The sequence below is a fragment of the Neltuma alba genome, unplaced genomic scaffold (genome assembly GCF_004799145.2).
Source record: "Neltuma alba isolate B1F8T4 unplaced genomic scaffold, ASM479914v2 tig00012537_pilon, whole genome shotgun sequence".
NCBI classification, from domain to species: Eukaryota; Viridiplantae; Streptophyta; class Magnoliopsida; order Fabales; family Fabaceae; genus Neltuma; species Neltuma alba.
Genome location: NW_021637002.1, coordinates 1 through 26,646, shown reverse-complemented (window position 1 = coordinate 26,646; position 26,646 = coordinate 1). Strand labels below are relative to the sequence as shown.

Sequence of the window (26,646 nt, the reverse complement as noted above, 5' to 3'; positions counted from 1 at the left end):
TTGTATACTAGCTGAAAATATTTTCAATTATATTATAAAATGGCATAATTTTGGAAATTCTTATATGTTATAATTCAAACTTTTTAAATGTATCTCACAAGACACGTCTTTGTTACTTAAATTTTAATTTAATGAAAATGTATAAGATATGTGTAATTGGGTCAAAGTCTCTTTTGCTCTAAAAAAATTTGGGAGAATAATGTCATTAGAAATTCGAAGCTAGATTTTAGCTAAATTTAATTGAGATTTTTCCTTTACCTTGCTTCAGTTTTTAGTATATCTTTCTATTCAATCATAGTCCAGAATTAGAATTGAAGTCTTTAATAATTTTGCATTAACTTAATAAAGAAAATTATATAATCGCCAAAAATAAAAATATTTGTGAAATTGAATTGGTAAAATAAAATAGAAAACTTTCCATGCATTCTAAATATTGAAAAGAAAAAGTAATAATTGACCAATAAGTATTTTATTTAGTACAAACATGTGCAAAAATTTATAAAAAAAAAAAACTTTATAAACATTTTGTAATTTAACCCCCGGTCCATTATTATCAGGGTGAACATTTTGCTATTTCATTGTCTTCTCGGCCATAACTAATAATTACCATCAACAGTTTTTGTCTTTTGATTACCAATCCTAATGACTCAGCCTAGTCAACAAAAATTTCTTGAACCAAAAGCCACTTCATATTTTAAGAAAAGCTACCGTAAATAGCCAAAAAAATTTGCTATATCTAGGAGTTTTCCTCCCATTCAAACATTAAAAGTTCTCCCACAGCAAATTGATGAAATATAAAGGTTCTTTGCCCATTTGTCCTGCAAAAACGATCATAACATGTGCAAAACCGATCATAACATGTTCGTGCAAGAAACAAAAGATTAAGCACAAACTAGGAATAACAGAAGTCCCAAGTCCCACCTTCACATGCATGCTAGGAAAAAGCCCGGTCCTGAGGGTCTCTTGTCTTTCATCTGCAGCAAGTTTCCTCCTTGGCACACTAAGAACAAACGCAGCCAGGTCGTCAGTAGCTGCTGCTGATGTTATTGTATATCCCCTGTCCCAACGCCTGCGAATCCCTTCGCTGGGATAAATAAAATCAAGTTCAACCACCTGAAAAATTAGTCATTGGTTATTTTTTTTCAACCAAGACTAACATTATTATATAAATAAAAATAGTAAAGGGAAAGCATAAGCATGACCTGATCGCGAAATCTTGCATCCTGTGACATAACTACTGCCCACCTCACCCCTGAGGTACCCATTGCAGTAACATGGAAGCCCACCTCACCCCTGAGGTACCCACCTCACTCCATTTTCTGTTAATCCACTTGAAAGGAAATGAATCGCTAACTTTGAAAGATTGTTGTACATATGGTGTGCCTAGAATACATTAACTAGGTCAGGAAACTAGTTTAGTTTGTAACAAATGCCACTAGCTCTTTAATCTTTATCTGAAACTATGGACCTCTTGAATAATGAATAGGAAATATTTTGGAGAAAAAAAATTATAAATTTGGGAGGCAAATTTTTTAGAAGGCTAATGCACAGAAGCATAATAATCCACCAAAAAAAACAAAACATATATTAGAGTAACTAACCCTTGGACATTACTACTAATGAGCTCCCGTTTTTAGCTCCAGCTAGTGCAGTGATGTAGTAATTTTTTTCCCACTGATCCATTATCCACTCCTTCAACAGTAAAAAACAACAAACAACAGCAAACTACTTATTACTACTAATTAATGAACTCTTAAGGATGCTGTTGCTGTCTCAAAGGTATATGAACATTTACTAGTCACATGCCCCAAATATCATTACTACCTCATGAAGAAAGTAAGGAGAGAGTTCATAAACTTGTTTTTTGAAACCGTCATCCATGATTACTGCCCATAGGTTGGAACATGAAGCCACACAGCTTATATAAAAGCCATCCTCATTTCCCTTTTGGATAAGCTGGGAAAGCCTTGCATCTGACACATCGTAGTGATATCTGCAGTGAAAATACAAGCACCCTTCAGACACAAACACCGGCGCTTAATGCTTAATACAAGAGCTCAAAAGCTAGATCAGATAGGTTGGGGAGATTAGAGATTAAAGTAAAGAAAGTGGTTAACTTGGGTACTGAGAAAATAAAGGGTGAAAACATTTCTCTGCATTAGTAATCTGAGTTATTCAGAATAGAGGAGAGTACAATATATAACCCATCCAAGAGAGGTAGGGTAAATGTAGGATAAATCACAAATTTAAATATATCCTAACAATAATCATGAAATATACATATGATATGCAGAAAATAAATGAAACACAAATGAAAGTTACAATGCTGAGTGTAGGTTATAATGCTTTATATACACAGCCAAGAATCAATGCTAATCAATACTAACTCTTAACTAAATCTAATACAATATTCCTATATTATCTATACAACCGCCCCCAACACAAAAAAAAAAAAGGTACCAAATTTCCAATTACAAAGACACAACGCCCTTTTAGGTAACGTAAGACATTCTCTAAAGCATTAATTCTAGCGCTCCATCTCCTGAGTCTAAGGAAGTAAAAAAGGCACTAGAGGCGTGGGATAGGTACAAGTACACAATGGGCAAGATAGAGGTCATGTCAAATCCACAGTGGGGAGGGTGCAAGTAAGTACACCTTTTTCGGGGCAATAGGCAAGTCACGAGAAGGATTGTGAGGGTGGATGAGAACTTGAGTGCTCAAATCAAGATTCGCTGACAAAGTAGACTAGGCGCATCTTTGGGACATCTAGTATAGACTTATGCAATAGGTGCTTCAGGAGATCATCATTTACTTCTTCTCATGTTCGGAAGGTGCAATTCACGAAAGGTAACATATACACACATAAATAAGAGCCAAGAATAACCAAGAGATACACATTTAAGGGATTATGGGTCTAAATTGGATCTGGATCTGGATTTGGATTTTGGGTCTAATTTGGTAACACGGTTGAACAACAGAGCAAACACACATGAAAATCTTGGGAAATAAAGTCTTGGAACGGAAAAGACTGGCATAAAGAATATAAGAATACTTATATTAGAAGAAATTTTTAAATTTATTATTTCTACGCTTGGCTTTTCCCTAAGTATTAGCAATTTGTTATGAGTTTCCTTCTCGTAAAGAAACCAAATTGGATCTTGCTTAAGTTATAATAGGATAGGGTAGCAAGCATACGCATGTATTGGAGACTTTTGGATGAATAAAAATTTGAGCTTATGAAATCCCCTCCCTTTTAGATTCTCTCACTCCCTCCCTAAATTCTATTTTGTTATCCCTAATCTGCCCTTAGTATCAGTCTCTATCTTCTCCCCTCATTCTGTCTGTTTCTCCTTCCATTCCTCTTTGTTTCTCCATTTCTCCCTCATAATCTCTCTCTGTTTTTATCATTCTCCCTAAAATCTCCTTTGCTCCGAGTGTGTGTGTGTGTGTGTTGTGCTTGGTAACTATCAAAGCAAGGAGCTAGAAACACTCACATAAAGACCCAGAGACACTCACCAAAAGACCCGAAAAACCCCAATTGTTTTCCCAGTCAAAACAACCACCACCATCATGTTCATGTTCCGCACAATCTAGCAAGAACCCTAAAACCACCCCCACATAAAAACCTAATTTTTTCATTTCTAGAGCCCTATCTTAGATGCAAGAATTTAGGGTAAAGTTCAAGCCTTTTGCTCTTAAATCCATGTCATGACTCAAATATTTAAAGTAAAGGAAAGATGGAAAGTAGGGTCGAGAAAATCATTGCGCAAATTTGCCCCAAGTTTTTTTTTTTATTTTTTGTTTTAGCAAATTTGTGTGAAAGTTTAAAATGGTAGCCTTCAAAAATTGTTAAAATTATAAAATTGAGGTTGACTATTAACACATAGTCACAAATTTTTTTCCATAATACTTTGGACGCAAATTTGGACCTTAGCCCATATGCATCAAAAAGAGGAGTTTAGAAAGACCAAAGAATATAAAGCCATTTTATAGAAATGAGTAGTCATATATGCATGATCAACCTATGGGGCGTAAAAGGTGCTAAGCGCTTTGGTCATGCCATTGAAATGAATGGTTATGCGCCTAATCGACCACATCCTCGTAAGTGTGAACCAAACTTTACAAAAAAATTGACCTTCAACTGCGACAAAAAGTGGCCGCTGAAAGTATAAAAGTCACCGGTGGTGACTTGTCGCCGCTAAAAAGTCGTTGCCGTAATGACCGTGGCTGAAAACTTTCAGCAGTAACAAAAAAAGTCAGCCAGCGACAACTTTTAGAAGTTTCAACAGCGACATTTGTCACCACTGAAAGTGACTTTCAACGGTGATTTTTTTGTCGCTGCTGAAAGAACTTTTAATGGCGACAAACGAAAGTGACTTTGAGCGGCTACTTTTTTGTCACAGCAGAAAGTGATGCCTAAGAAAACTTAGCTTTACTAACGCCACATCATTGCCAACCAGATGCCATGTCATCACTAGCCACCTTCACATCGTTGCCACGTCACCCTCTCGTTATCATGTCACTGTCCAAATATTTTCACCTTAAATGTGTTTTCTTCAAGGTTCGAATTCGTGACTACCTCCTTACATGTCCAATCTTCTTGCCATTAAGCTGAATTGAACTTGTTTATTATTATTGTAAAATAAAATATATATTACTAAATTATACTTTCAATGCCAACATTAGAAAGTCACCGCTAAAAGTCAGACTTTAGGGACGACACTAATAGTCGCCACTGAAAGTCTATTTTCAGCGGTGACCCTAAAAAGTCACTGCTGAAAGTGAACGCTTTAGTGATAACATCACCATTAAAGGTCATATATTTAGCGGCGACCAAAAAAGTTGCCACAGTGTACTCACACTAATTTAATTATAATCATCTCTCCCTCAAACTTAACTATGCTATCCCTTTCAATTATAATGCATTGCTCTCACACACACCATCTCACTTTCAATTATATTTTAATTACATATTACATCTCTCTCTCACACACTCTATCTCTCACTACCTTCCCATCTTTCCTTATCTCTCAAATGTACATGTCTCTCTCATGTATGCTTGCATCCCATTCCTCACGCACATTCTTAATTCTGTCTTACATATATAATTATAACATCTCTATCTCATACACACCCAACCCATTCTACCTCCTCCTTTCTCTCTCACTCACCACATTATCTCTCTCTAACTCTCCCCCTAAACATAATAATACATAAATAAAGCTTTGGTTATTTAGAGTTAATTATATCAATAAAAACAATTATGATATAAATATAATAATCTTTAATAAAAATAATAAAAGAAATTTGAAAAACACATTCAGCGGAGACATTTTATAACGCAGAAAGTACTTTCAGGGGCAACTATCTTGTGTCGCCACTGAAGGTATTTTCTACGGCGACAAAATGTCGCCACTGAAAGTCAACTTTGAGAGGCGAAATTATTTGTCACCGCCGAAAGTCGTCGCTGAAAGTGTTTTTTTTTTTGTAAGTGTTAGGAATAGTCAAGGAAACTTTACAAGGTTACCCAAGGACACCCCGGAATTTGATGGAAGACTAAATCCTAGTGTCTTCCTAGACTGGCTAGCATAATAGTCACTTTGCAAAGATGAAGCTTGTGGGACTGGCACGAAACATGGAGCAACATGGAGCAGCTAGAACAACCTCCTATCAAAAGATAAAATGAAGGCAGAGTTGAAAGAGAAGTATGTCCCAGAACCAATACCATGGCCAAAATGTATGAATATGTTTGAGATCATTATCCATAGATTGCATATGTTATGCTGCCCATAGTAATGAGTATGCTAATTATTATCAACATGAGGATGAAGTTGATGAGCGACAACTCATGAAAGAACAATTCAAAGCTAAGATAGATCATGGATGAGATGAATTGAATCATTAAATGCCTTTGTTCAGCAATCAGCAAATCACAACATAGTGACACCAAAGCAAGAATCTAATGAAATAAGTGAAAAGCTTTTAGAGGAATCAATAGTCAGTACACTAGGACACCAAAATGGAGCTACTAGCATATTCCTTGCAACAAGCTCGCTCCTATGAAACAGGCTCCTATGAACACTTCGATAGTTGAAGCAAACAAGAACTCTCATCTCGTCATACATGAGATTCTTCAAGATGAGGCTGTTCCTATTACAACACAATAGTTACCATCCCACCGAGGTCATTCCATCATCGTATGTTATCTGTTGGAAAGGCATTCCAGATATTCTCAATAATCAAGCTAATCTTTCTCTCCACGGTTTTTGCTGTCAGTATTAAGAAGGGGAGGCTGAATTGAAAGAAATCATTGTGAAATCTACAGGCAAGAATCCTGAATTGAATCAAGATTTTGAATTAATGACCAACGAAAGTGATCATTGTGTTGGAAATCTTGACGATCCAGGTGTTCAAATTCATTCAAATTCATCACATTGCACTCCTATTCTTCAAATTCATGAGAATGATTATCCTAAAGTCATTAAGGTTATGAAGGAGCATATTGTTTTCCTATCTGATGATAATCTCTACAAATCAGAATGCATGCTCTCTGCTATGGCTCATTTTCCACTACCTTGTTCACCGGAAAGGATTCCTAGATTAGATGCTACATACAAGACTTCTCTGCATTGTGTTCTATTGAGAAATGACAGAATATAAGAATACCTATATTACAAGAAAATTTTAAATTTATTATTTCTATATAAGTTGGCCTTCCTTAGGTAGTAAAGAATCAGAAATTGCCATTAAGTTTGAAACCAAACTGGACTTTGCTTCTATATTTTAGGAATTGTTAGTGGGTTGATCAACAAATGTCACAAAATACTTGAAACTACAACATAATGAACTAACTCGACTAACACGAGTGATGTACCACATTTATTAACCCTAGGCATTAGCACACAAGAGGAGGTCGTACACGACTCACAAATGATAAATGTTGAAACTGAAGTTAATGTTTCTTGAGAAGGCAATGTATTTCAAAGGGAGTCAAAACACCGAGAGGCAAGGAAATAGTATTGCCTTTCCGATAATCAATCTCTTTTCTTTGTCTTTATCGCACGATATAATGAGATAGAGAGGTGTTTGTTGGGATAGAATGAGGCAGAAAGTTGAGGCGTAAAGTAGTACTTATCATATATTTGTATCAATTCTCCCCTTTATTCTTTATTCTCTTGATTATTACGTGAAGTGGTATGGTTAAACATTGCTTTTTAAGTGATCCACTTGCTTTAACAATATTCTCATTACCCACAAAATATCATAGTTTCATTACTTTTACTCTATCTCAAATTCGTAGCTCAATATTGAAAGTTTAAAGAAACAAACAAACGTAGATTTATTTACTCTATCTCAAATCCATCTAAAATTCGTGGAAGAAAGAAACAAACAGAAGCAACATTCCCGAGCTAAAGTGGCCTTTTGGGTAACAAGGCTAAAGTGGCTTTTTTTTTTTTTTTTTGGTAACAAGGAAAGGCTAAGCCCCAACCAACCTTACGTCAAGGGGATTAAACCCCAACTTCTTCTTCTTCGACGATGATGATATTATTATTATTATTATTATTATTATTATTATTATTATTATTATTATTATTATTATTATCATTATTATTATTATTATTATTCCCTGTTTTAATTATTTGAATATTAGATTTAAATAAATTGGATAGATTAGATAATATTGATTTTATCTTTGAATCTCATTAACCAAGCTCTCAAGTCTATTAAGTTGGCGCAAGGTGCCTTTGTAGGGAGTACTAGCTCCACATGACTCAATTTCATCACACCCTACAAGTTAGAAGTTAGATGGTGTCCTTCGTCCCAATCAATCAATGTATAATATGTAGAAATCAACAATAAATGAAACATTGATGTATTTATAAGTTATAAATTTGGAGAAAAAAATTATAAATTTGGATAGCTAGCTCACCAGAAAGCAGCATGGCTTAAGACTTATATAGGTTTATGTAGGAATATATACCTTTGTTTCATGGGTCTGCGAGCAGTAAATATACTTATCCACTGTGTTGCTGGTAGATCCATTAGTAACTTTTTTCTTGGTTGTTCATCCTCTTCTTCCATGGCCAAACGATCTCTCTTATGACCAATGAGCTTCACCTAGAGTAATGATACCTTAGAATTCAATGTTGACACCATACAATTCAAACTCGCAATAGTGAAAAAGATCATCAATACCTTTTGTGCACCTTCCGTATTAATTGGTCTACTATGTGGATTTAGACCAACAATCCCATCAAAGAGAGAAATATATTTTGCGTAGTTAGGATCTTCATCAAACTTCAAATTTACTACATGTTCAACAAAATGCCTAAAAGGCTCGGGAAAGAAACCACATAAGAGCTTTGGAGTTATTTCCATCTTCTTCTTGCAAACCAAAAACCCACTTTCTTCTCCCTGACAACAACATTTTAAAAACTAATCTTCCGAAGGAAGTGGTGAGAACACCAAAACTAATTTAAAAGATGTCTAACCTTGCACCCCATCCAAGGGAGATGACCTCGAAGAAGGAAAATCAAGGTATAAGCAAGGGATTGCAGATCATCCCTCCTGCTGGCAGTTCTCCCTAAATGTGCGTGCACACTCGCATAGCTGATTGTGCCCCTAACAAATGGAACATCATGAGTCAGGAAGCCATAGTGGGTAAGGGGCCTCTAATGCCCTCCCAAATGTCTTTTTCTGTTTTTTTCCCATGTACATAAAATGATATTTATATGACATTTTAAGGGCGAGAAAATGACATGATATTGGGGGGAATGATGGAGATTTGGATTTTTTTTTACAATTTTTCAAAAAAAAATAAATCATTTTAAGGAAAAAAATGCAACATTTGTGTCCATAACATCAAAATCCCACTTATCTTATTTTAGGATAATTAATATGCACGTCAATCCAATTTTAATCAGCTCCCTATAATTTTTTTCTTTTTATTTTCGCATGTCCTCATACTTTTTTTCTTTTTGTTTTCCTTGTAGTTTCTATTCTTTATTCTATAAATAATAAATTATTATAATAATCTCATGTTAATATTCTTTTAAAGTTTTAGTTAAACATATATATTATTTATTTTTCAGTTCTAATTTTCATAATTATAAAATTCAAATGATAATAATAAAATTTTCTAAAATTAGAATATAATTATAAATAATTTATAGTACTAAATGACTATATTAATTATTTTGTCCAATTATATAATTATTAATTTAAAAATGAAATTAATTTTAAAGAATAAAGTTAACAAATAATTTTTTTAAAACTACAAAGGACTTAAAAAGAAATAAAGGAAGGAGCCTAATTAAAAATCATGAAACTATAATTAAAAAGACCCGGAGATTAATTAACAAAAAAGGAAAAAAGAGTTTTTACAAGGGAAGGTGGTAAGAAAACCTCCATGTTACCACCTCCGTGGCTTTACTCATGTTGAATACTTTCTTATCCCTCAAACCCATGCTCGTAAACCCCAGTTACTTCTCTTATCCTATCTTATTTAATTTTGCTTATCCTACTTATTTTTTTGAGTTCATTAAATTTTTCATATCAATCATATTCACATGAAATATATACAATAGTGATAGGGTATAATGTTATGCTAAATGTGGATAAAAGTTGTAAACATGAAGATAGAAAAACTCATTTAGGTGAACTTTTCTATATGATTAAAGTTCAATCGGATATACCTAAAGTAACCTGGCATTTGGTCATACTCCACATGTGAACCTGTTAATTCATCCCGCCATCTAGAGGCTACAGGCCAAAAAAATTGAGTATTAAATGCTGCAATAAGATGGGGAAAGTCACAAAACACTAATTGAACTACCTAAAAGTACCTGATCCAAAATCAACTAGAAACAGCCTCTTTTCATCTGCGGTCCCCGGAGAACCAAGCAGAAAATTTTCAGGCTTCACATCCCCATGCACATACCTACATTGTTTAAGTAGATATTGATCTATCAAAAGGCTGCGAGAATAAGAAATAATGCATTGATTTTCAAATACACACAGTGGCAAGCAGAACCACCCCCTCATCACAGAATAAAAAATGACTAAAATAGAGGGAATTACCCTTGAGAATGCATCTTCTCAAATATGGATATAGCTTCAACTGCAATGCATGCAATCATTTGAACGGACATTCTGGAATTCACAACAACTAAACTTACAAATTGTAAATTTCAAAAAGGTTGGCACAAAGCATACATTTACGTCGTCTGGATTGGTTCGGACGGAGATAAAACTAAGGAAAATAGGAGGAAAACACTGCCTCTGCTCTGACCACTCTATCACTCTCGCTTTCCCATAGTAAACCTTGTTATTTAATTAATTGAGAGGAAATTTGGGAAAATTGGGGATAAATTCCTGATTGATTAAACATGGTTTGCATGAAGATTATTGCACATAGATAATGGGATGCAGGAAGTTAAGTTCCCATGTGCCCAATTAAATTTGAAACGAGGGATTTATCTAAGCTGCCTCAGACTGAAAAGAAAGGGAAAATCCAATTTTAAAATTCTAAAACAGAAACTATTTGTTAGTTGCTTTTTGGAACTTTAAAATGATTTTTTTTTTTTTTGGGATTTTCTGGAAAAGAAATGTGATTTTAAAATAACATTTGGTTAACATCTTTTATCAACTAAGAAAAATACATCTAACTTAGGCAAAAAGAAAAAACATTTTTATTAAACTATTTGGTTTTGAAATTAACATCATGAAAATATATTTTCACCAAATAATTTGATGATGTTAATGCTAATATGGTCTTTCCTTGTGAAATTTAATTTGATTTTAAATACATTTATTTTAGTTATTTTATTTGCCCTTTTTTTTTTCCCTCTTTTCTCTCCATTTTCTCCCTGCCCTACTTTTCAGCTTTTCTTCCCTTCCCATCCCATCCAATCCAAACGGACGTTTAGTGTGTGTAGGCCAACTCACATATAAGTGTTAATCAACACATCCCACAAGCTAGGTCCCAGCATATCCATAACCTGCAAGCATAAAGGTCTCAAGTCACAGAGGCAATCTTCAAACATACAAGGTGAAAGGTGAAACTAGATAGAAGAAAACCAATTTAGCAACCCCAAAACTTAGAACCAAAAATGAGGAAAATGACCAAGTCACATACCATGATATAATAGCCACCTTGCCTACCCTTGTAGTATACTCTTGGCACACCATGGCTGCCACCTAGAGCGCTGGAGAAATTCCAAAGCATTTTTATTGTATGATCAATCATAAACACCAATCTACCCCAAGAAACAACTAACGAAAAAAAAAAAAGAATTAAGAATCAAGAAAGAAAGGGGAAGAATAAAAAGAATCAACCATCTATCTAACTCACTCGTATACTTGCCACTCCTCTGGTGGTCCATATTCATATCCTTGACTACTTTTATGCTGAAATTTCAATGCAACCTGAAAAAGATAAAAAAGATAAAAGCTGAGCTTTTCAGACATTAAACTAAGAGATAATAATTTTTTTTTAAAAAAAATATCACCACTTATCCAATAATGGCAGGAGAGTTATACCTCCACAGCTTCAGGTCCAGTTGTCTCGTTCATATTTTCGCCACTAACACGGCGACCAACATATACTTGTCCAAGTCCACCCTCCCCTAGCTTTTTCCCTACTTTATACAAAGGGGAACCGCCCACTTGAACCTGTCACCATAACGAGTAAAATAGCATAGGAAAATGGGAAATTTTTCAGAAAGTAACCATGGAAAAAAGGGGGGGAGGTAATTATAGAAACCAAAAGGTAATTACCTTTAATCCTGCAACTAAAAAAAAAAGCTCAATAAAAAAAATAAAAACGAATTCTGAGGAGCGTTGTGCCTCCAAACCAATGGGATAACAACAAAAAAGAGTACATGTGAGACAATTAAACCCAATGGTATAGTAACAGTCCAAAAGTCAGAGGCCGTAAAGTGTTTTACTTTCAACCTTTCTGTGTCAACAGAAAGACTTCATCCAAAGAATACACAACTTCTGGCAACTTCTGGTTTACGCTAAAAACTAGAAGCAAAAGAAAGCATCCATTTAAGCTTTCTATGAATGTGGTATAAGACTACGCAGTCAATTCAAATTATGATTTTTATATAAAGGAGCTCCTATGTTAAAAGTGTCCAAAAGAAGTTGCTTAAAATGCATTACACTTCATAAGACAACATAATACAAACCTCAGGGAAAGGAGGGGTGTCCTGCTTATCTTCACCAGCATCGAACTTATCGCTGCTCCAAGAACCACTATCATCACTATCATCAAGACCCATTTTCCCCTCCGCTGTTTCTTCCACCACTGGCTCTGCTACCGCTCTTCTCTTCCTTTACCTTCTCACAATTGCTCCTTCGGATGAGGTTGCTGCTGCTCAGCCCCTGCCCACTCAACTAGCCGTTCACTCTCAGGAAGGGGAAAAAGAGTTAATTTTGGGGGGCCGGGGGGAGGAGATGAACCGGAGGGAATGCTTCCAAAGATAAAAGATCAATGAATATAGAGTGAGGAAATAAAAACAGAGGGGAGGATAGGTCTCTAAAGACCGGGGAAAGATTGAGGAGGATGGAAGGACCCCGGAAGTCGACGGCGGCGATGGATGATGGGATCAGGGCAAGAGGTGAATGGGAAATTGGAAAAAGTTAAAATGTAAAACTGTAACGCTATGTTTGGCTCGACGGAGGGAAGGGGAGGGGAGGGATTTTAATCAAGGGAAGGGGAGGGGAGGAAAGGGGAGGGTAGCTACAAAGGGAAGGGGAGGGGAGGGGAGGGAGGGGGAAGGGAGGGGAGGGATTTTAATGATCTCCTGTTTGGATTGATTGGAGGGGAGGGGAGGGAGCAATTTTAATAATACCTTATTTTGTTCTAATAAAAAATTGACTATTTTAGCCTCATAAAATTTAAATGAATTTTCTCACTTTTTATTTTGTTAAGATATAACTATATATATATATATAATACAATTTACTAATTTTGATTTACAAGATACAGTCACACACTTATAAAATATCAAGACAAAAACTCACAAGTGATAGATTTCAATCAGAGAAAAGACCTTGAAGGTGAAAGAAAATACCAACGGCCTCTTAGAACTAGAAGAAGAGAAAAAAAGTTTACAAATGCTTACTAATTTTGGAGATAATTATCTTAATAACCTCTTATTAGATGCTCAAAAGAACTCTCTTATGTAGAAATGTTTATGACTGATTAGAAGTTAACAAATCAAAAGGGCATATAAGGAATTAAAATATCATCTCTCGTCTCCCCTCCAAAAAACCCCACTTTTGGAGGGGAGGCTAGAAGGGAAGGGGAGGGGAGAAAAACCTCTCCCCTCTTTAAAAAACATCTTAACCAAACGAGGGGAGGGGAGGAGCTCCCCTCCCCTTCTAAAAAATTATACCAGCCAAACAAGGGGAGGGGAGCAACTTCCCTCCCCTCCCCTCCGAAAACCCCGTACCAAACATAACGTAAAAGGAGAAATTTTTTATTTAATTTACTTTTTAAGAGCTCGACTTTTATGCTCTGCTTGGATTTGCTCCGCGGGTATGAGAAGAGGTTTAGAACTAGTTTATCTCTTACCAGTCGGGAGCAGACGAGAAAAGGCCAGGCACTGAAGACTTGCAATGACCAACAAAACGGTCAGAGTAGATCGAATGGGAATCTGTGCAAAACAAAAAGGTGTCACGCGAGAGGAGACATGGAGCACTAGGGGAGGGACATTTGGGTGTTTGGTGGGTGCCTTGCAAACTGAAAGTTTAGATGCATTATAAACATATAATCAAGTAAAAGAAGGAGGGAGGATATCAAGAAAAATGATCATAGTATTTTAAGAAAAACTTAGTTAATTAGTTAAATAATTTTTTATAATTAACTAACTTACCTAACTTCTTTAATCTAATCAAATTAGTTAAATAGATCTTATATTAAGAAGTATTAAGGAGTGGAGGAGTATTATTTAGTGGAGTCATTGAGTGGGTGTTTTGCAAACATTCACTTTATACTTCTCCGCCGTTTTCCAGTTTCTCATTTGTTCAGTTTTCCCTCATTTCATTCTGCTTTCAAAATTACATAATTTTTTTTTTTTATGATCCTGTCTCCTCTACTAGAATTTTTTTTTTTCATGGTCTTATATTTAGGACCAAAACCCCAATTATATTAAGTACCAGAATAGTAGTATATACCTCCTCAAGTTTCTCATCAAATATCTGGTAAGAGATTGAAAAACCAGAAAATGGACAACAATATCATCAAAAACAGCAATGCCTAACTATACTCGTCGTACAACAGTGTTTAACCATTCAACATCACCTAGGATTATCAATACCTGATCGTAAACAACCCCCCTCCCTAAAAGAAAAAAAACCAATCAGATTTAACTTCAATACAGCTATATTTCAGCAAATAACGTAACATAAAAATAAAGAATAGACTAATAAACTTGAACCTCCCCGCTGAAAATTGCAAGTCTTTGCTGGCGCTTACAATGGATCTAAATCCAGCCTACAAAGAGAAGCACAAGATGAATCAGGAAAATCAAAAGCCACGTGTGTTCCTTAAAGTTACACATTAAGGGTGTAAGTTATTAACTCAGATTATATTTTTAATAAAGGCATTCAAAACCTAGATGATGGAGCAAACTGGCTGAACAAGGTCATGTATGACACAACAAAACATGATCTTTTTAGGTCAAAGTTAACAGCAAACAAAGAAACATGAAACCAGAGGTCCAAACACAAAGCAATTTGTTACAAATATATAAAAGCAAACTCAAACCAAATATTGAGTGAGTCGATCATCGCATCTAACTCAGTCAGAGGCAATAGGCCTGCCGTGAAACGTGGAATTGCATTGATCAACTTAATCCCAACATTATCTAATTGCAAACGCCAAAACTGAATCAGTCTCACATGTCAACAGAATATAATCTTACAGATTCTAAATGTTGACTTAAGTAGTTTAATATGTCCCATAAGATATAACAAATTACCTCAACTTGACCATAACTACTTTTTGATCTATAAACTATCAGTTCAAATGAAGGTGGAAGAAAATAACGCATATGACTCACCAAGGTTATCAACCTTTAGCCAAATAACATTATTACCTGTGTCTATGTTATAGAACATGTTGAATGGAAGGGGGGAAAGAACCCCATTCTCAAATGAAGATATCCAATAAGTTAGGCATAGTTTTCCACAAGTGCAATTTGCAGGACACATCAAATGTTTTCACTTTTGGTTTAAAATAAATGAGTATCATATGCCTTCCTTCTTCAATTGCAATTAAGAATAAGAAAAACAGAGCAAGCTGGCCAAGAAGAAGAGCATATCATACAAGGAAGCTCCTTTGGATAAGTTGCCAAAGGCTAATTCTGCCTCAATTGGAAGTTGAAAATTTATTGGGGGCCAGGATTGTTTACAACGGACCTAGAAAGCCTTTTTTTTTTTTTAAGTACCACTTAGCAAAACTGCTGCGTTTTGCTAAGTGGGGGAAGGGAGACATCTCCGGCGAAGTTCTTCTGGAGGTTCAAGATAACCTCCAGCCTGGTCGGTACCGGTTGCAGACCCGGCACGATTTTTCTTTCCTCTCTAGGAAGTCCAAATTTCTTGTTTTTGGCGTCATTACCCAAGAACGAAAAACTAAACATTCTGTTATCACTTATTATGAATCTCATGCCTCCATGTCTACACTTTTTTCTGTACGTAACTCAATTTCAGGTTCCATGAACGCAGCAAACAACTCTGTATTACTCAAAATAAAAGAGAGGATTTGAAGCAAATCTCATCACTGTCCAACTAAACTCAAATCAAGAAATATAAATGGAGCAGTAAAAAAAAAAAATAGAGGCCACAGGAAAAACCTGTATCCACTGAGAGATTTTCGGACGTAACTAGAGGTGATATTGGCTATGTTTTTGCCTAGATACGAAGTCTGACTTAAGATCTACAGCAAGCAAATACAGAGAGCAAGAGTTTTGGAGAGAAATTTTTTTATAGGGGAAAAGGAGCAGTCACTCAGCCTGTTTTATCTCTCATCATGGAAATGCATCCCGATAACTGTCCCACTAAAATTCAAAATGACTAACAATTTCACTTAATCCATTTTAGTATCTCCCGATAACTGTTCCAACAATTCCAATTACTTTATTTCATCACTATTTCACTCAATCCATTTTAGTATCTCCAACACAATCATTCAAAAAAAAAACAAAAGAAAAAGAAAAACAGAAAGCACAAACACATCGAAACCATTTTTTAGTGGCAAGCATACAAGCCATGAGTTTCAATGGAGAGCAGAACAGAATTCTTGATATTGTAATCAACTGATCACATGCGTTTTTAGTTTTAATGTTGGTTTTTTATTCCAAATTAAAATCCTACCCTCATTTCTCTAGCAAACTAACACCAAAATGAAGAAGAATTATTGAAACAACCAGGCCCTCCGTAGATCCAAAAGATCACTCGTCCCCAAAAAAAAAAAAAAAGGAAAAGGAACACACATAAAAGGCACTGCGAGCTAGCTGAGAGAAGAAAGTGCAAGGGAAAACAAAAAGTCGCAAGAAAAAGTGGCACACCCTGGTTCAAAATGGGAGAAGAGTAAAAACCTTCTCATAACCTTCATCTCCATTTACTCAAGGAAAAGGAAGACGTGAGGATGTAGAGAAAGAGGTGGAGAAGCTTTCAACTAAATATCAAACCAACTCTTGGTACGCAGAGAAGAAGACCTCCGATTTTTTATTTTTTATTTTTGAGCTGAAAGAAGACCTCCGATTATTCAGAAATTTTTTTTGAAGGAAAATGCAGACCTTGCATGCAGAGATCAGCCACCAAGCACGGCAGGAGAAAAGAAGACCAGGCGGCTAGAGAAGGGGAGAAGGGGCGCAAGAAGGGAGAAGAAAGAGAGAGGGGAATCCGGCAGCTCAGTTAAAACTTTAAACGAGCATAAATGCAAATCCCGGCGCTTCCTTCAGACAATGTTTTGGCGGGGATGCAGTGGGCAGTGGTAGGTGAAAAATTGTACACTGCATTTAATGATCCTAAAAAAAGAAAAGTACCCTATAACTCTTTCTGCATAACTTTAAATAACTCCAAAAAAGTTTATAAGAAATCAAGAACCTGTTTGGTGGTTCTTAAAACTATAATTTGGAAAGCAAAATCATGGTTAGGATAGAATATCACCTAAACAGTATTAATTTTAGGTCAATAATCTAAAATTATGGTTTGAACTGAAATCATAGTTTTGGAATCCAAAACCATGGTTTTAGAAAAAATGAATCCATTCTGCTTTTGGTTCAAATTGGAGAGTATGATTGTGTCTGTCAAAATAGATTTCAACAATAATATAACTTTAACATTTCTCAATTATTTTTATAAACATATTTAATCTTATATCTTATAAACATATATACACATATTAATTATTTATTAATTATATTATCTTACGTATTATTAATTATGTTGGTAAAAAATATATTATTAACAATTTTATTAGTTCAAATTAAAATATATTAAAATATATCTTTTATCTAATTATCATATTAACTTATATTTTTTAAATAATTTGTATATATAAAAAATACTTCTAATAATAACTATCCAAACACTCTCACTTCTCAAAATCACTTTTTTATAAAAGTTATTCTCCTCAAAATTTATCCTCTAAAAACTATTCTCTGTGTCATGGTTTCATCTAAATAGCTCTCAAGTCTAAAAGCATTGCCAATGAAAAACACAGACCAACTCCAGTCCCGACTCCCAACCTCTTCGCCTCTACTGACATTCAGCGACCTTGAAGCTCTTCACTGCATGGACTGATCCCTAAATCCGCTAGGCGTCATCATGGGAGTTAGAGTGAGGCAGACAGTCAGGTTTTTGGGGGAGTTGAGAGTAAGGCACGAGTGTGTCTTTATTTTTTTCTTTTTGGCCGGCGAGTGTTGGGTGTCTTTCTACACAATGTTCCTTTAATATTGTCTTTCTTCGCTTCAAGTTGATAATGCAAACCCCTCACCTGGCCCTTGGTGCCCTTGACGTGCTCACTGGGAGCACGAGAAATTCCCCAGAGCACCACATCATCTAGCACTGCCTAATAAAATCACAGCAGATGTCTATCCTAAGAACGATGCTCCTTTAATGTATCACTACAAAAAAATATGTTAATTCTAGCGGTTATGGTGTTACATTTCTAGCGGTTTTAACCGCTACAAATAACATTTGTAGCGGTTAACGAAACCGCTAGAAAAACAGGTGTTAGAAAAAATTTCTAGCGGTTATCTCAACCGCTACACATCATGGTCAAAACGATAGAACATTTCTAGCGGTTACGAACCGCTAGAAATTATCTGAAGGAGACACATTACTAGCGGTTACAAAACCGCTAGAAATTTTTTCCGGGGAAAGGTTTCTAGCGGTTTTATAACCGCTAGAAAAGTTTCCCCGGAAAAAATTTCTAGCGGTTTTGTAACCGCTAGAAACCTGCTAAACGGGAATTAAATAATTTCAGTAGCGCGCGAAAATTACTAGCGGTTATAGAACCGCTAGAAATATTTGGAAAATTAAATTTTCACACCAATTGAATTTTTAGAATGGCGGGAAAATTTTCTAGCGGTTCTTAACCGCTAGAAAGTTTGGCGCGAAATTTAAATTTGACGAAATATTTCTAGCGGTTCTGAACCGCTAGAAATGTTTACTGTGCCAGAAAAAAAAATTTATGGTTTTTCATATTATAATTTTAAAAACCATTAAATAAATTATTTTGAAGAATTTTTGTTAATTTGTATAATTAGTTATATGTTACATTTTATATATTCAAATTTTGTAATAAAAAATATGTAATTAAATTATGAATGTGTTAAAAGAAGTGAATTTAATCTAACAAGATAATTTAATTGAATATTTAATAAGATAGTTGAATTGAAGATGATATATTTTGGAATATTGAACCTATAGTATTAAGTTGATGAGTATTTGAATCAGTTGAGGAGGGCATGACAAATGTGGAGAAGAAAAATCTGAAAGGAAAGGAGAAATAAATATGTTAGTAAATTTTAAATAAAAACAAATAAAAGATACAATGAATTATAAAATAAAATTCACTTACCATAGAGTAAAAAGAAAAAAATCACAATATGAGATAGTAAGAAAAAAGAGAGAATTATGAAGAAGAATAGGAGAGGAAGGAAAAGAGATGGAGTAAATGAATGTAGAGAAGATATGGTATTTATAGAGATCAGCGACACATTTGTAGCGGTGTTTTTGTAGCGTTTTATAACATTTTGTAGCTGTTATTCATTTTCTAGCGTATATAAAAGCGCTAGTAATTAGTAGCGGTTACATATGTAGCGGTTATTAACCGCTAGAAAGTTAGTATTTTTTATTTTTAAAATCTGAACGAATTTTAATTTACAGGTATGTATTTTGTAGCGGTTAATAACCGCTACAAATGAAAATTTTTTTATTTTTAAAAAAATTTTACGAATTTTAATTTATACATATGTATTTATGGACGAAAAATTTGTTAAATAATTTATTTTGGATGCTGCTACTCTCCATCATCATCCGGCCTGAAAGGACATATTTTAAAAAAATTTGTTAAATTTATGTTGTATTTGGAAAAAATTAGTAATTAGTAGTTAATTATTTAAATAATTTAAGAAAAGACGTGTACCTGATAAGTGGCAAATTATCATCTCCTTGAGGAAAGAAGTCTTCAAAATTCGAGGGTTGGAAGGGTTCACTGTCGTAAATAATGTCACCATCACCCATATCGTAAAGATCCCGTGGCTTGAGGTGAACGACCATATTCCAGTCTTTATGTTTCTCGTCCTCGACATAGTAAATTTGGTGTGCCTCAGAAGCAAGGATATATGGCTCATCATCTTCAGATGCCCCCGTATGAATAAGTCTTGAGAAATTGACTGAGGTGATGCCCAAATGGTCAGTAGCGAGTCCCCGTGAAGTTGTCGTATTTGCCCAGGAGCATTTGAACAGTGTCACGGTGAAAAGCTGGTAAGTCAACTCAATAATGTCAATTAGCTTTCCATAGTAAGTGACGCCTCCAAAGCGCATATCGCCATCACTACTGCTAGCATAACATCTCGTTCCGAATGTCCCGCAAACTCCAGAGTTTTGTGTGAGCAATCCCTGATCACGTGCAACCGTACAGAACTTGAAGCCGTTGACATTGTACGCGGTAAACCTCCGTGCATGGTCTAACGGACCGAGAGAAAGAGCTCTGAATTCATCTGTGTATGGGCTGTTGTCATTACGTATTCGACGTGTAAACCAACTGGGAAACTCTTTGTGGACTCTTTTATCAATGTCAGCAGAACGCGCACGGCCCCGTAGCTGACGCCTGAGATAACTCCTAAACTCACTATAGTAAAGTGTAATTTGTTAGAAGAGTCAGTAAGAAACAAATATAAAGTGTAAAAGCTAGTGAGCTTATATGATATATATACTTACTGCATGAAGGGTTCAACTTGGCTGCAATTTATCAAAACGTGTCTGTGTGCCTGGAGTTTCTCTGTAGGAGTGAGTCTGAAGAATTCATATCCTCCAACTGGTTTCCCAACAGGAGGAAATAAAGTTGACGTGGAAGGACCGGGAGGAGAATCATCTACGCGACGCGGGCGGTTAAAAGATGTCTCCATGTCATCAAAGTACCTCGAACAGAAAGTTAGGACCTCATCTCCGGAATAACCTTCTGCTATTGACCCCTCAGGCCATGCCTTATTCCTAACATATGATTTTAATTTTCCCAAGTACCTGTAAGTTAAAATTGCATTAATAATTACGAGTAAATGAAAGAACAATGTGAAATTTAAAGAGGCGGGAATAAAAGATAATCTAGTACCTCTCTATAGGGTACATCCATCGATAGTGAACTGGGCCAGCAACCTTTGCTTCTCGAACAAGGTGGACAGTCAAGTGAACCATAACAGTAAAGAATGATGGAGGAAATATCATCTCCAAGTGACAAAGTGTAAGAATAATTTTATTTTGCAGCTGATCAAGCTCTTCCGCTACCAAGACCTTCGCACACAACTTCTTGAAAAATGAACATAATTCTACCAAAACCACCGATACATCAGAAGGAAGTGTGTTTTTCAAGGCCAATGGAAGTAACTGTTGCATAAGAACATGAGAGTCATGACTTTTCAACCCAGTAACCTTTCGAGCCTGCAGATCGATACACCTTGAGATGTTGCTAGAATATCCATCTGGTACTTTTATGTTCTTCAACGTCGAGAGGAAGATATCCTTGTTCTGCTTTGTCAAGGTGAATTTAGCTGGCTGAAACTTGTCGTTTTCATCAGGCCAAGCCTCTTCACGAATTCCCCAGGCCCGTAAATCTTTTCTAGCTGCGAGATGGTCTTTGGACTTTCCAGCTTCATTGAGCAACGTATATAGCACATTATCGCACACATTTTTTTCAATGTGCATAACATCCAAACTGTGTCGTAGCAAATTAGATTCCCAATAAGGAAGAGTGAAAAATATGCTTATCTTCCGCCATTGCATAGGTTGCGTATCAGATGTCCCACGAGATCGTCGTCCCAATCGTTCGGGATCCACACTCTTACCAAACTCGATATGAACATCTTCTAACTGCCGCAAAATATCCATACCAGACAAAGTAACAGGAGGATCTCTCTTCTCCTGTTTCCCATCGAAGCGAATCCGTTGCAATCTAAGTCTGTGCTTGGAATCAAGGAACCGTCGATGTCCTATGAAGCACCACTTGCGACTGTGTGGAAGGCGACATGGCACAGAATCAAAATTGCACTCAGGACAGGCCAACCCAGTATGCACATTCCAGCCAGACAAAGTTCCCAAACCGGGAAAATCACTTATTGTCCACATCAAGGCTGCACGGAGATTGAATAGTTGCTTGTCATGTGAGTCATATGCCTCAACACCATTCGTCCATAGGTCGAGCAATTCGTGTATCAACAGTTGCAGGTATACGTCAATATCATTTCCTGGTGCTTTCTTGCCAGGAATGATCATGGAAAGCAAAAAGGAGCTCTGCTTCATGCACATCCAAGGTGGTAGATTGTATGGAATTAACACCACCGGCCAGATACTGTAACTTGTGCTCATGTTTCCGAAGGGATTAAACCATCGGTTGCCAATGCAAGACGTACATTTCTAGGATCATTGGCAAAGTCTGGAAATTTCGCATCAAACGCTTTCCACGCCTCCGAGTCTCGTGGGTGCCTTAACCTACCATCTAGGTTTTCCTCAGTCGCGTGCCACCTCATGTGCTGAGCCATTTTTGATGACATATACATTCTTTGCAACCGTGGTTTCAAAGGAAAGTATCTAAGAAAATAATATATTAAAAATTTAAAATACCGAATATTTTTAGAGACGGAACAAGTAACACGCTGTAATAATTTGTACCTGAGAATTTTGGCCGGTTTCTTCTTTTGCTTCTTGCCCTTTCGTACCGACTTATAGCGTGACGTCTTGCATCTCGTACAAATCTCTTTGTTGGCATCATCTCCCCAGTATAGCATACAGTCGTTTGGGCATGCATCTATCTTCTTATAGTTCAAGCCAAGCTTGTTAATAATCTTTTTTGCTTCGTAAAAAGACGGAGGGAATTCAGCTTGGGGGAAAGCATCTCCCAGTAACTCCAGCAACATAGACATCGCCTTGTCAGTCATACCGCACAAGCATTTGATGTGATACAGCCTCACCAAGAATGACAACTTCGAATACTTTGTACACCCAGAATAAAGAGGCTTGTCAGCTTCGGTCATGAGGTCAAAAAATTCCCGAGCAGTTTCGTTTCTTAGAAACTCCGGTTGAGGTCCCTCTACTTCATCTTCGTTGGGATTCGAGCTTTCGTGAACACCAAAAGCATCACGCACAGCATCATTCACGGCATCGGCCTCATCCACTCGAACTCCCATCCGTGAAACTACTGGCACTGACTCAGCACCCATATCTAGCCGTTCCCCATGTAGTTGCCAAAATACGTACTCTCGCGGAAAAGGCTTAAAGATTAAATGTTCCCTAACAATATCTTTGGGATGCCACTTTTTGAAATTACATTTAGGACAGGGACACTGAATCTTACCATTTACGGCAGCATTGGCGAAAGCAAAATCCAAGAAATAGTTTAGACCAGCCAAGTATTGCGGAGTCGACCGGTGCAAGTTGATCCACGACCTATCCATGACTAATATGCTCAAATTTCGTGAAAATATGCCACAGAGCTCAAAGAGAAGTTAAAATGAAATTCAGTTGAAGTGCTTCAGCTTATAAAGGAGGGTGGAGGAACGGTCATTTTTTTGTAGCGGTTACAAAACCGCTACAAATTTGTAGCGGTTTAACGGAAAATTTCAATTTCCAGCGGTTATTAACCGCTAGAAATTCTAAATATCGGTTACAAACCGATAGAAATTTCTAGCGGTTTAACGGGAATTTTCTCTCCATCTGTTTTGAATTTTCTAGCGGTTTTATAACCGCTAGAAAATTCGGTCAAATTTGAGAATTTTCTAGCGGTTCTGGTGAACCGCTAGAAAATTTCTAAATTTTCTAGCGGTTCACCAGAACCGCTAGAAAATTCTACAGTTTTAAAAATATTTATTAAATTAATAAATGATTATAGAATTATTTCGAGTAATTAATATGTTTAACGTGTTTAATAAATTGTAATGTTGATGTTGTAATAAATAAATAAATATTTCAATATTAATTAGTACTTGACATAAATAAAATTATAGAAATAAATCAATAAAGGAAACAAATAAATATAAAATTTAGATAAATATCTAAATAATATATAAAACCGTAAAATTAAGATTCTAATAAAATCCGATACAATGAAAGCAAATCATGGGTGGGGGCAGAAGCAGCATCATCGGGATCATCCTCTGCTGAATCCTCCGGCTGACGGTGGGCAGGCCGCTCAACCTGCTGGGACTGGACTGGCGGATGGCGGGGTAGGGGCGGGACTGGTGGCATGTGTAGGTCGGGGATGTCAGGAACCGAGATGTTTGGAGCTATACTGACCACCACATGACGCAGAGCCGTAGCAGCTGCCAAGAGCTGGTCAAGCTGCGTCTGGAGCTGACGATCACGCTCCTGGAACTGACGATCACGCTCCACGATCCTGGCCTCGAACTCTTGTCTGAGCTCCTCTCGCAATTCCTCTGAAGATGAGGAACCCGGCCGCTTCGCACTCGCATGAGAGCTCCCAGCAGTATATGAAGGGCCAGCGCCACTTGAGCGGGGCAGCCTAGTCGGTGTAGGTCCAAGTCCAAGCCCGCTAACTCGACCAGGGTGCTGCGGCCGGCCAAGACCCGCTAAAAGTGAGGCGGTGGGATCCAAGGCAGACCCCTGAGACTCACGCAACTCGGAATCGACCTGAGTCATCCGTGCCTACCAAAATTAATATAAAGAAGTTAATTATAATATAATGATATCTACACTGTGATATTATATTAATATTTAATTTATTACTTACCGCTATCTCCTCAACCTCATCCGACGCACGCCCGTCTCGGGGTCTATACACCATCGGCCACATCTCGCCATAAGTGGGCGTGTATCCCCGCTCCTGCTGCGTCTTTTCTATCTGTAAATGAAATCAAAGAAATAATTAGTTACAAATTAAATACATCTACATATTTAATAAATTTATTTCAAGTACTCACAATCTCGTCATAAGTGATCGCAAAGCTCCTGGATCCAGCCCTATGACGTATCGTCTGATGCCTGACGCTCCTAGCATTTCTCCTAGAAAGAGCCTGAAGCAAAATGTAAAAAAATTAAATTAAATGAGTCAAGTCGGATAAAAAATAAAGAAATTATAATTAATACAATATTATCATACCATCTGGTCAGCCGTCATCCTAAAATAGACGTAAGTAGACCAGTCTTGGTCCGGGACTCCACCAGGTACATCTGCCAGTATCTCCTGGAGGGGCCTCGTCCCGTCACCTTTCTTCTCCCTCCACAGGTCGGCCCTCCTGTTCTTCCATGCCATCCCCAGCCTCTTGATCGTGTCAGCCCTCAACTCCTCCCCCAGAATAAATTTACTCTATGATTAATAATAAATTAACTAAATAACAAATTATAAACAAATAATTAAGCAATTTCAATAATTAAAAACAAATAATTAGTTTTAACTAATTATTAAAATAATATAAATAATTAATCAAAGTTTAATAATAATTAAACAATTAAGTAATTAAAAAAAAAATATTTTTACTCAACTAAATTTAAAATTATTATAAGTAATAAATTAATGAAATCAATAACAAATTATTTTCATTTAACTACTTTTAAATAATTTAAATTAAAAATATATATTCATTTAACTACTTTTAAAAATATTATAAATAACAAACAAATTAAATAAATAAAAAATTATAATCAAACAATTAAATTATTTGAAAACAAAATATATAATCATTTATTTAAATTAAAAAAAATTATAAATAACATTTTATATTACCTTCATTATTTCCCAGCCTTGCTGCTTCTTGTCTGAGGTGATCTTCTTCCAGTCCTGCACGTAGATGGGGAACAGCGTCCACTGCTGACCAAGGAGGCGCACGTACTTGTTGTACAACTGGCCACCTTTCTTCGTCGGTTGGCCCAACTCATTGAGCGGCACAACCACTCGTCCGCCGTCATCATAGACAGCTCTCTGGCTGTCAGCCTCCGATAGGACCTGTTCCCCTCAGTGTCTACAAAATTTAATTAAGAAATAAATTATATATCAATAAATTAATATAATTTCTATATAAATTAAATACTGATCAAAACTTTAAAAAGTTAAAATAAATACTTACCGACAAATTCCACCTCATAACCAGCCTGACGTCTCGGAGCAGGACGCTGTGCAGCCTGGGGATACTCATTCCCTGATCCTGCTGCTCCTCCTCCTCCTCCTCCTCGTCAGCAGCATCAGCATGGGGTTGCTCATCCCCAGTAAAATGAGCCTCCTCAGTCCGCTCAATACCATCCTGCTCCATAAAACTGAGGATATCCTCCTCGCTCAGATCGTAGTCATGAATGCTGGGAAATGGCTCATCAGCATCATGATGAACCTCACTGGGTCCAGCTCTCTCAGGATCAACTGGGTCTTTCCCATGTCGACGAGGCATCCTAATAACAACAAATAGTAATTATTTATAAATGAAATAAAAAAAATTAATTTTATAAGCTATAACATAATAAATTAATAAAAAATAAAACATAAAATAAAAATTATTTATCAATAAATTACTATTTTTACCTGAAAATAAGGATCTGCAACTGAATCAGAACTCAAATATGTTTGTGAAGAAAATTCAGCAGAGCTTCGCTTCCAGAACGATTGAAGAAGTGAGAGTGTGGGGGGGGATATATATAGACCGAAATTTCTAGCGGTTAGGCACAAAACCGCTAGAAATTTCTAGCGGTTTTTGCCTAACCGCTAGAAATTTCTAGCGGTTTTGTGCCTAACCGCTAGAAATTTCTAGCGGTTTTGTGCCTAACCGCTAGAATTTCTAGCGGTTTGTGCCTAACCGCTAGAAATTCCCAACGGTATATGACCGTTGGGGAATTTCTAGCGGTTCACGGCCGAACCGCTAGAGTTTCTAGCGGTTCGGCCGCGAACCGCTAGAAAGTCTGGCGGTTCGG

General features: G+C 36.4%; 1 pseudogene; it reads right to left on the bottom strand.

The window, feature by feature from the left end:
* Positions 1–755: 755 nt before the first annotated feature.
* Positions 756–12,284, bottom strand: LOC114728508 (casein kinase 1-like protein HD16; annotated as a pseudogene).
* Between the last annotated feature and the right edge of the window lie 14,362 nt (positions 12,285–26,646).